Raw genomic sequence first — 13,031 nt, 5'->3', positions numbered from 1 at the left:
GAATTTTTTTTTTTTTTAATCATTTCAATGTTTCACTTATTTTTTTCCAGCTTTACTGAGACATATTTGACATATAACATTGTATAAGTTTAAGGTGTACAATGTGTTGATTTGATATATTTATATATTGCAATATGACTACCACCATGGCCTTAGGTAACACCTCCATCCTGTCACATAATTACCATTTCCTTTTAATGGTGAAAACATTTAAGATCTCCTCTCTTAGCAACTTTCAAGTATACAAGACAGTATTATCAGCTATAATCACCATGCTGTACATTAGATCCCCAGAACTTATTAATCTTATAACTGAATGTTTGTACCCTTTGGTTCAATATCTCCCCATTTCCCTCCACCCCCCAGCCCTTGGGAACCATGGCTCTACCCTCTGTTTTTCTGAGTTCAGCTTTTTTAGATTCCACATATAAGTGATATCATACAGTATTTGTCTTTCTCTGTCTGACTAATTCCACTTAGCATAATGTCTTCAAGGTTCATCCAAGCTGTCACAAATGGCAGGATTTCCTTCTTTCTCAGGCTGAATAATATTCCATTGTGTGTGTGTGTTATGTATATACGTATAATGTACATATACACTTATACATTATATCTTCTTTATCCATCCATCTGTTGACAGACTTGAGTTATTTCCTATCTTGGCTATTGTGAATCATGCTGCAATGAAGACGGGGGTACAAATATCTCCTTGAGATCTTGTTTTCATTTCTTTTGGATATATACCCAGAAGTGGGATTGCTGGATCATATGACAGTTCTACTTTTAATTTTTTGAGGAACCTCCATACTGTTTTCCATAGTGGCTGTACCAATTTACATTCCCACCAATAGTGCAAAAAGATTTCTTTTTCTCCAGATCCTCACCAACATTTGTTATCTCTTATCTTTTTGATGATAGTCATTCTAACAGGTATGAGGTAGTATCTCATTGTGGTTTTGATTTGCATTTCCCTGATGATTAGTGATGTTGAGCATCTTTTCATGTACCTATTGGTCATTTGTATATATTGTTTGGAAAAATGCCCATTCAGTTCCTCTGCCCATTTTTTAATCGGATGTATGTTTTTTGCTATTGAGTTGTATGAGTACTTTATATATTTTGGATATTAACCTCTTATCAGATATGATTTGCAAGTATTTCCTCCCTTCCCATAGGTTGCCTTTTTATTTCATTAATTGTTTCTTTTGATGTGCATAAGTTTTTAGTTTGATACAGTCCCACTTGGTTTTTGCTTTTGTTCCTTGTGTTTTTGTTGTCATATCCAGGAAACCACTGCCAAGACCAACGTCAAGGAGCCTTTTCCTTTCAGGGAATATTTTTTGATACTGACAATGTGAGTATTTCATATACATTAGAACCTAGACATCAATGTAGGCATCCCCATATCCATAAATTCCTGAGGTGGGAGAAGGAAGGAGCGTCCATGCATCCAGCAGGGAATGCTGGTATGCATATAAAACACATACCAATTAGATAAACCTTGAAAGCATGTCAACTGGGTGGGAGGGAAGAATATATGACAGAATTGATACTGTATAATATAATTTATGTAATAATCTGACCTATTTCCAGTAATTTTTTTGTTGTTTTAAAAACATCTATCTTATCTGCTCTTGATCTTTCTTTTGGTATGTGGATTATATATCTTTTGCCATCCTTTTGTTTTCAGTCTTTCTATATGCTTAGGCTTTAGATGTGCCTCTTATAAATGGCTAATTTTTTTAATAATTAAAAAAATCTGGGACTTCCCTGGTGGTGCAGTGGTTAAGAATCCACCTGCCAATGCAGGGGACACCAGTTCAATCCCTGGTGCAGGAAGATCCCACATGCCACGGAGCACTAAGCCCATGCACCACAACTACTGAGCGTGCACTCTAGAGCCCGTGAACCACAACTACTGGGCCCACGAGCCACAACTACTGGGCCTGTGTGCCGCAACTACTGAAGCCCGCATGCTTAGAGCCTGTGCTCCGCAACAAAAGAAGCCACCACAGGGTTTCCTTGGTGGTGCAGTGGTTGAGAATCTGCCTGCCAAGGCAGGGGACACGGGTTCGAGCCCTGGTCTGGGAAGATCCCACATGCCGTGGAGCAACTGGGCCTGTGAGCCACAACTACTGAGCCTGCGCGTCTGGAGCCTGTGCTCCGCAACAAGAGAGGCCGCGATAGTGAGACACCCGTGCACCGCGATGAAGAGTGGCCCCCGCTCGCCGCAACTAGAGAAAGCCCTCGCACAGAAACGAAGACCCAACACAGCCAAAAATAAATAAATAAATAAATAAATTTATTTAAAAAAAAAAAGAAAAGAAGCCACCACAATGAGAAGCCCGCACACCACAACAAAGAGTAGCCCCCGCTCCCCACAACTAGAGAGAAAGCCCGCATGCGAAGACCCAACACAGCCAAAAAATTAATTAATTAATTAATTTTTTAAAAAATCTAGTCAGATAATCTTTGTCTTTCAAGTGGAACATGTACACTTACTCTATTTACACTTATTATAATTTTATATATAGATAAATTTAATTCCAAAATCTTAGTTTATGCTATTTGTCCCATCCTTTTTCTCTCCCTTCTTGCCTTTTTTTTTAGGAGCTGCTTTCTAATTTCTATTCCATTCTTTTCCTCTACTACTTAGGCAGTTATATACTCTATATTCTTTTAGAGGTAATCCTAGATATTTTAATGTGTGTAATTAACTTATCCAACTTAGTCTTCCTCCAGAACAACTCAGGACTTGAGATCACTCTAATCCTAATTACCCCTGCCCCAGACTTATAAGCTATTGCTGCCATATATTTTTACTCTGTATTGTTTTTGATCCCAAAACCATTGTTATTGTTGGGTATACAATCATATTTGTCCAGGTTAAACCACGTATTAATTATTTTCTTTGCTCTTCATTTCTTGTTGTATCTCAGACTTGCACCTGGGATCACTTTACTTTTGTCTAAAATACATCCTTTAGACCAGTGTTGTCCAACAGAAATATAATGCGAGCCCATGTGTAATTTTAAATGTTCTGGTAGCCAAATTTTAAAAATTTTCAAGAAACAAGTGAAATTAATTTTAATAAAACAAAAATATCTCACAGTATAACTGATTCACTTTGTTATAAAGCAGAAGCTAACACACCATTGTAAGGCAACTATACTTCAATAAAGATGTTAAAAAAAAAAAAAAAAATCTCATGACAAATGTTTGTCTTGATGCAGTTTTTTTTAGTAAAAGCAAATCATCTAAGAATTATCTTTTCTCAAAGATTATTTTGTCATTGCTAATAAATTAGTATGCTTCAATTTCCAATATAAAACAAATAAGGATTCTCTTAGAAAGTTGCCATATTAACAGACAGCTGTGTGTGAACATAGTGAATACTGAATTCTGAAGGATTCAGGATAACATGACAACTGAGTTTTACTCAGGCTAATCTATTTCATGTCTACTCTCTTTTACGGTTTATAAGCTGTATTTCTTATTGTACAGATCTTATTATACCCTATGGGCATTCCTCAGATTTTCGGAGAAAACTTTCTGACATCAGAACTAAAGCTTTAGGACCACTAGTGAGCTAGAGCCAGCTTGTACCAACTCACAATAGCAGATTGTTAAATATCAGGACTTTTGTAAGTTAAACCACTGGGACCTTGAAATTGTTCACGATGGGAATATTTACCCCATGGAAATCACCAAACACTACAGCTCAGGGCTTCCTCTTTTTAGAGCATACGACTAACACCACCAATTAAGATTCATCTTTATTTCCACTGCTGGTTTCCCTTTTCAACTTCATCATATAATGCATTGTTTTTTAATTTGCAAGAAGTAACCTTATGAATAGAATATAAAATGAATGTAAAGGGTCTCAAAAAGCATTTTTTAGCAAAACAAAACAGATTAGGATTGAAAATATCAGATTTTATTATATATAGTAAAATTAAATGTTAGTATTTTGTTTCAGTTCTTCCTGTATGTATTTATATTTGTATGCTGTATATGTCCAGGGTTGTCTAGCTTTGGTTTGAATTTAAAAATTGAAAGCCATAGTTATAAGGCTAAGTTTGGCAGGATATAAAATTGTAGTTACACTCAAGAAAGCATTCAAAATATACACCTAAAAACCCATGAAGAGGGATTTCCCTGGTGGCACAGTCATTAAGAATCCGCCTGCCAATGCAGGGCACATGAGTTCGATCCCTGGTCCAGGAAGATCCCACATGCCGCGGAACAACTAGGCCTGTGTGCCACAACTACTGAGCCCACACGCCACAACTACTGAAGCCCACACACCTAGAGCCCGTGCTCCACAACAAGAGAAGCCACCCCAACAAGAAACCTGTGCATCACAATGAAGAGTAGCCCCCACTCTCTGCAACTAGAGAAAACCCACGCATAGCAACAAAGACCCAACGCAGCCAAAAATTAATTAATTAATTAATTAATTAATTTAAAAAAACATGAAGATGGGGAGTTAGTGTTAATGGGTACACAGTTCAATTTGGAAAGATTAAAAAGTTATGGAAAAGGATGGTGGTGATGATTGCAGGACAACGTAAATATACTTAATGCCACTGAGCTGTATGCTTAAAAATGGTTAAAATCATCAATTTCATGTTATGTATATTTTACCACGGTTTTTAAAAAATTCATGAAGAAGAACAACAGAAATATTGATATTTTCTATCAACAGTGTTTATATAATATTCATAATACTAATAAACATTCTTATTCAGGATACATTATTTAAGTGGCAAAAATATACAAAAAAATTTATATAATTAATTAATATCTGAATTCAAACTACTTTTAAGAGAAATAAAAGTCATATAAATACCCCAAAGGAACTTCTGGTTCATGATAATGAGTTAGACTCCATATGAATATATCAGAAGAAATATATATTCTTCTATCTAGAAATGCTATATTCTTCTGACTATGACAGAAGAAAAATAATAAATTTAATAAAACATTAAAACAGAAAGGATGACATCTGAAAATTTTGAAAATTTGAAAACTTTTTGGAGCACATAAAGTGAATGGGTAAAATTTAATTCATTAATTGATTAACTAAGAAAGCAAACTAATGTAGAGCAGTGGATGGTCTGGCACTCAAGTAGGAGGATGAAGTGGTACATCTGGGAGCTTCCATGTGGTTCCCAGTGCACATATGACATGAACTGAGGCCCCAATCATGACGGCTAATTGAGAGACTATCTCCAGAATGAAGGACCAGGTAGCCTGTTCCTCTCTCCCACAAAAGTAGGACCTCTGCTACATCATTTGCCCCTTGCTGGGGCCCAGCTAATGGTTTTCTTAAAAGATCGTAGGATTTTTCTGTTTCATTAGAGTGCCAGGAAAAAAAATTTGTTTTTAATCCAAAATTCTGACCCATGCTACAACATGGATGAACCTTGAAGACATTACGGTAAGTGAAATAAACTAAATATAAAAGAAGTATTGTGTGACTCCACTTACATGAGGAACCTAGAGCACTCAATTTATAGAGGCAGAAAGTATAGTGGTCGTTGTCAGGAGCTGGGAGGAGGAAAGAATGGAGAGTTATTGTTTAATGGATAGAGAGTTTCAATTTGGAAAGATAAGAAAATTCTGAAGATGGATGGTGGCGATGGTTGAAAAACAATGTGAATGTATTTAATGCCACTGAAATGTATGCTCAAAATGGTTAAAATGTTACATTTATGCTATCTATATTTTACCACAATGATAAACATTAAAATCCAGCTATATGCTGTTTCCCAGAGACATATCTGTAACAGAAGAACATAAAAAGATAGAAAATGAAGAGCAGGAAAAAAGAAAAGTCAAAAGAAACCTAGAACAACAGTATTAGAGATAGGCAGAACAGATGTTAAAAGAAAAAGTGATGAAGGGGCATCAAATAATAATAAAAGGAAAAATTCGCTAGGAAGGCGTAACAATCCTTAACTTGCTTATATCTAACAAGATACATATACAAATTTATAAAATGTATAAAGCAAATATTATAATGAAAGATTTAAATCACCACTTTCAGAAAATGACAGATCAAAAAGGTATTTTAAATTTTTGTAATGACAGAAGACTTAAACATTATAAATAACAAGCTGGAAATAATGAAAAAATACAGAATCCCGCACCTGACAATTATGGAATACACATTATTTTCTACCAACATGAAACAGATAACAAAAAGATGAACATATACCTTTTCACAAAGAAAGGCTGGGGGGAAAAAAGAAGTGATATCATATAAAGAACATTCCAAAACAACAACGCAATAAAATTGGATGCTCACAACAAAAGATAGTCCCCAAAAGTGACCCATGAAGTACTCTCAGGTTAGGTAATTCAAAACAATCCTCTAAGGACAACTAATAAAGCTGAATTAAACATGATTTTTTAAAATCTTCTTAAAAGCAGAGACCAGCTAAAAAAGAGAATGAAGAATTACTGAACCAAAATCTAGGAGGTTAGAACCCAGAGAAATAACCTAGCATTCAATACGCCTTTTATCTGAATGGCATTTAACAATTCATAAGGCAAAAATACAAAAACTGAGTTATAGTTATGAAATAAGGTGGATAAAAGTGAAATCGCAAGAGCCACACAAAGCAGAAAGTCTGACAAACACTCCTCCATTTAAGCTGGGACAAGACCCCAAGACTTTGCTTTTTCTGGATAATTCTGAGAACCTCAGCCTTGAAATTGCTGTAAGGTAGTCCTAAACTAGTAGGGCCTGCAGACTACTGGTAAAGCAAACAAAAATTCTTTCTGGAAGAAGATTCAATTGTCCTATGTCTCAAAATTTTCCCACAAACAGGTTTTCAAATACAATAACCAGAATACAGTCAAAGAGTACTAAGCATTCAAGGGGTTAAAAAAGACCCTATCATCAAGAACCAGCAGGGAAAAAAAGAGACAACAGAAAGATTACAAAACAAGAACCTTAGATAGGACTTCCCTGGTGGCACGGTGGTTAAGAATCTGCCTGCCAATGCAGGGGACACGAATTCGAGCCCTGGTCCGGGAGGATTCCCACATACCACGGAGCAACAGAGCCCGTGTGCCACAACTACTGAGCCTGCACTCTAGAGCCCGTGAGCCACAACTACTGAAGCCCGCGCACCTAGAGCCCATGCTCCGCAACAAGAGAAGCCACCGCAGTGAGAAGCCCGCGCACTGCAATGAAGAATAGCCCCTGCTCACCGCAGCTAGAAAAAGCCCACGTGCAGCAATGAAGACCCAATGTGCCAAAAAAAAAAAGAACCTTAGATATTAGGCTTTTAAGACCCAGATTATAAAATCACTATTTTACTATGATCAAAGAAATAAAAGAAAAAGTTGCAAATGTCATCAGGGAACTGTATACTTTAAAATGTGGCATCACAGAAGTGAAAAGGTGGCAAATAGCAGTTGTACAACTAAAAAACAATAAACAATATTAAAAGTTAAATGGGCAGATTTAACAGCAAATTAGACACAGCTGAAGAGGTCACTGACAAACCAAAAGAAAAGTCAGAAGCAACTATCCAGCATGGAGCATGAAGAGAATATATATAAAATATAGATGAAAAGGAACAAGCCCAGAGAACACAGTGAAAAAGTCTAATATACATTTAATCAGAATTCCAGATAAGAGAATAAACAGAGGCACTATATGAAGATATAATGAATGAGAATTTCTCAGAACTTACAAAATTCACCAACCCATAACTTCACAAAGCTTAACATATCCCAAAGAGGATAAACAATTTTTTTAATCCACACCTAGACATATCATAGTGAAACTACAGAAAATCAAAGAGAAAAAAATCTGAAAAGGAGCCAGAGAAAAAGAGACATGATCTTCAAAGGAGCCACAGCTAGCCTGACTGCTAATATCTCAAGAGAAAATATGGATGCTAGGAAATGCTAGAAAAATAGCATCAATGTGCTGAAAGAAAATAACAACTTACCACAATTGTATAAAGCCATGATATCTTCATATATTGCCTCTGTTTATACCCAGCAAAAAAGTAGCCTTCAAGAATAATGGTAAGCAGTAGAGAAAACTCCATTTACAGCAACAACAAAGATAAAATACTTAGGACTAGATTTAACAAGAAATATGTAAAGCCTATACAAGGAAATTTATAAAACACCCCTGAAAGACATAAAAGGAGACTAGAACAGATGGAAAGACATCATCCTTTCTAGCAATATCCCTTGTTCTTAGAAAGGATGGATAAATATCATAAAGATGTCAGTTCTCCCTAAGTTAATTTAAAATTTAAATGCAGTCTCAATTAAAAAAATCCAACGAGATTTTTTTATGGAACTAGGCAAGATGACACTAAATTTGATATGAAAAAATAAAAATGTAAAAGAATTAGGAAAATACTAAACAAAAAATGCTATAGGTAAAGCACAGGGGATTTTACAGTGAAAATATTCTGTATGATAACAATAATAAAAGATACAATGTATCCAAACTCATAGACTATATAACACCTTGTATAGAGTGAACCCTAATGTCAACTATGGACTTTTGTTGATTATAATGTGTCAGTGTAGATTCATGAATTATAACAAATGCATGGCTCCAGTGAGGGATGTTGGTTATAGGGGAGGCTGTACATGTGTGAGGCCGGGGATATATGGGAAATCTCTGCACCTGCCTCTCAATTTTGCTGTGAACCTAAAACTGCTCTAAAAAAAATGAAGTCTTTAAAAATATGTAAACAGAAGGAAAGAAAGAAAGAAGGGAGGGAGAGAGGGAGGAAGGAAGGGACAAAATGCTACAAGAAGGACTAGTCTTACCAGATATTAAAATATACTGTAAAGATTCTATACTTAAAACAGTATGGTAAAGGGAATTCCCTGGCGGTCCAGTGGTTAGAACTCCATGCTTTCACTGCCAAGGGCCTGGGTTGAGTCCGTGGTAGGAAAACTAAGATCCCACAAGCCACACAGGGCGGCCAAAAAAAAAAAAAAGCAGTATGATACAGATGAATAGACAGACCAGCATAACAGAATAGAAAGTCTAGAAAGAGACCCAAGTACAATAAAGCTTTATTATATAATAAGGGTGGTATTTCAAATCACAGGGGAGTTCATGGAGTTTTTAATAAAAGGTACTGAGACAGTCGATTAACCACTTAGAAAAAAAACCATGCCCCTCACAATACACAAGAATAAACTCTGAAAGAATCAGACATCTAAATATAAAAGTGAAACTACACAAGTACTAGAAGAAAACATGGGTGAATTTTTTGAACTTGAGTTTAGGAAAAGGCTTTCTAACTATGGCCTCAAATTCAGAATCCGTGAAAGAAAAAAATTGATAAATTTGACGACATAAGGAATTTTTTTAAAAACTACTGCATAGTTTTACCATAAACAAAGTCAAGAAAACAAGTCGGGGGAAACATTTGCAACATATCACAGATAAAGGAACAGTATTCTTAATATATAAAGTACTCTTAAATTCGATGGAAATAACATCAATCCTTCTAAATTCTTCAAAAAAATTAAAGAGGGAACACTTTGTAACTCTAAACAAAGATACTACAAGAAAACTACAGACCAATATCCCTTATGAATATTGATGCAAAACAGTGAAGCATTTCTCATAGAGCAAACTGAAATCAGCAGCATATTAAAAAGATTATACAAGTGGATTATGTGGATTATACGAAAGGATTATGACCAAGCGGGGTTTATTCCCAGAATGCACAGATGATTCAATATATGCAAATCAATCAATGTAATACACAATATTAACAGAATGAAGGAAAAAAGTACATGATCATCTTAATTGATGCAGAAAAGCATTTGACAGAATTCAACATCTTTTTGTGATAAAAATATTCAATAAACTAGGAATAAAAGGAAATCTCCTCAAAAGAATAAAGGCCATATGTGAAAAACCCCACAGTTAACATCATACTCAACAGTGAAAAACTGACTTTTTATTGTATCTATCTGAGATAATGGATGCTAATTAAATTTATTGTGGGGAATTCCCTAGGTGGTCCAGTGGTTAGGACTCTAAGCTTCCACTGCAGGGGGCACAGGTTCAATCCCTGGTCAGGGAACTTAAGATCCTGCAGGCCGCGTGGCACGGCCAAAAAAAAAAAAATACACACACACACAAAAATAATAAAAAACTTATTGTGGTAATATTTCACAATACATGTAAGTCAAACCATTACATGTAAGTACACTTTAAACTTATACAGTGATGTATGTCAATTATATCTCAATAAAACTGGAAGAAAAAAGAATAAATCACTGGTGTCCACCATTACCAGTTCTACTCAGTACTGTACTCTAGCCAGCAGAGAAAAGCGTGAAAAAGGGGGAAAAGAGTAAAAAAGATTAGAGAGGAAGAAACAAAACTGTCATTAATCATAGATGATCTATACTTAACCCAAAAGCATTGACACCAATAATTTTAGCTTCCAGCACTGTGGCGGGTTAAACCATCGCTTGACACAGCCTGCCTCCATTGTTAATTCAAACTCTATACATGTTCGTTGAGCAGGTTCTCAGTACTATATATGGGTTTTTGTTGAAGCACCTATGTTCCAGTGAAGCATTTCTCAACCACCAGGGACAATGTTTAAAAAAGCAGATTTATGCTTTTTACGGAGAAAAGCAGATTCCATAACCCCAGAGTTATGGAATCAAAACATCTACAGTTTAGACCTGTGAAGCTTCACTCTTTAAATTTTCCAGGTGATTCATTTGTATACTAAACCATTATGATGGATTCCAGAGGTGTGCTACAATCCTGTTACTACTACAAATTTCTTAGAAATGCTACAAAATAATTGGTCAGTTATAAACCAATAAGGTCCTCCCTTCAAATCCTAATCCATTTCATTTACAAACAGCATATTTTAACCCATCTATTTTTGAAATTTCTTTCTTGTTCAATTAATTTCCCTGGCCCCTCTGATGTTAACACAGCAGTATGTCTGCAAAGCATATATTCAAAATAATACTAGTTTCTTACCTCAAAACATACAAAAAATAAAGAGTATACAATGTGATTTATTGTTTTCTAATAATATAACATAGCAAAAAATCCCAGTGAGCAGCATAGTTCTAGTAGAAAAGCAATTAAATTTTATCTATCTCTTATTCTATCAGTGAAATATTTTAGCTCATTCGAACAGTACAATGAAGTTGCCCCTCAAAACCAACGATATAGTTAAACTACTTGCTGCTAATCCTAACATCTGGCCTAGACTAGGGATCAATTTCCAGTTTAAACGTACAGGCAGATAATGAATAAAGAGATTTAGAAAGCACAGGTTGTGTGATGGAATTTACACCATGACCCTAACCTAGGGGGCAGCATTATCGTAGCTATTTTTAAGAATTACAACATAGAGCTCATTATGTGTCAGTCACACTATGATTTACAAATAGCTAACAATGGATTTGGCATTAACTACATACTATATAAATGGAATCATCATCCCTACAGACAAGGGTGTAATTTTACTGCATATGAAAGAAAAATATACATTGCTGTTCTCCTAAAGACCTAATGAATGATGAGACTTAAATTTAAATTATTTTTAGAAAATCATCTCCCGCTGCTCCCCTACACTTGTGCAAGCTGAAGGGAATAGCTAATTATTCCCCAAAGAGACAAGACAGACTCACAGACAGACAGACAGACAGACACACACACACACACACACACACACACACACACACACACACACACACGGTCTCTCCCCACTCTACCCCCTCTCCCCTGTGCTTTTACAGGCAGGATAAATGTAGCTACATTGTTGAAATACCATCAATCCTTCAAAGTTCATCTCCAATGCTCCATTGTCCACAACCTCTCAAACAGGATTCTTTCCCTGATGGGTAAATTCTCTGGCATTCTCTTTATTCCATCCTGTATCTTGAGCTCCTGCGGGCAGAGGCTGAATTTTACTTCACTTTGGATCATGCCTCACCTGCTCCACCCCCGATGGCTTGCAAAAAGGTTCTCAATAAATTACTATTGGTGACCCTTTAAGTTAATGTGCCAATTCATCAATTTAGTTTGGTTTTTCTACCCAAATATAATTCATACTTCTTCTCTGGATGCTAAAGAGTAAAGAGCCAGTTGAGAGAATACATTTGGTTTTTCACCTGGAAGCAGGTACAATAATAACTTAAACTTAGAGAAATAAATCCACAGCTCAAAGCCGTGCTGTTCCTATTATATGCGCTACAAACCTAAGCTGTTGCCTTCCAGTACCTGTCAACACTTCCAACTGGGCCCTTATTTGTTTAGAGGGAAGGCCACAAAGAGATCTTGTTGGAAATCACCAGGCCTTCTCTACCAGGAGGAAAAATATCTGAGCCACCCATCCATGGCTTGGTATTTAAATGATAAAGAAACAAAGAACATTTAAAAATCAAGACCGCAGCATTCAACAACAAGTGACCACAACTTCGGTCATCAGGATATCAAACAAAACTAAGCTATTTTTAAAGCAAGTAGAAACAAGGAATAATGAAACCGGCAAGAATAAAACACTGAGCAAAATAAATTTATACATAAAGACAACTATTTTTCAAAATTCTTGCTCAGCTTTGGATGTTCTGTTTGCCTCCCAGCTACAAACACATTCTTCACACATGCTGGGAATGCTGCGGAAAACTAGTCAGCATTCAGAGGCTTAATCCACAGTCCCAGTGCTGTGCCTGTGGGCGTAATAGTCAGACAGCCATTTGTCCTCAGGAGAGGTTAGGGGCTGAAATGCAAATATGCAAACAACTGAGTTCTTTCCCTAAGACAGCTGGAAAAAGCATGATCCCTATTGCTATTTTTTTTTAAAGGAAAAAAGAGGGGGAAAAAAGCTTGCAGTCTTAGGGATTTGTTTAAAAATCTTAGTATAATACAATTTTGAGGGAGAAAACAATAGAAAGGAACAAACACACTTGTCCTGGATAAAATCTACACTCTGGAGAAAAGGTTGACATATGTGTGACAGTTGATTTACCAGACTCACTAAAGA

General features: G+C 35.9%; 1 protein-coding gene across 6 annotated transcripts in view; it reads right to left on the bottom strand.

The window, feature by feature from the left end:
- The window catches only part of LOC309648816 (uncharacterized protein), a 211,750-nt gene that overhangs the window by 138,215 nt on the left and 60,504 nt on the right, over nt 1-13,031 (bottom strand). The gene's annotated exons all lie outside the window — the stretch shown is intronic.

This window comes from Balaenoptera physalus (assembly GCF_965194825.1).
Source record: "Balaenoptera physalus genome assembly, chromosome: 19".
In the NCBI taxonomy this organism is placed as follows: domain Eukaryota; kingdom Metazoa; phylum Chordata; class Mammalia; order Artiodactyla; family Balaenopteridae; genus Balaenoptera; species Balaenoptera physalus.
Note: the sequence above shows the minus strand (reverse complement) of the source record. Positions and strands in the feature narration are given on the sequence as shown.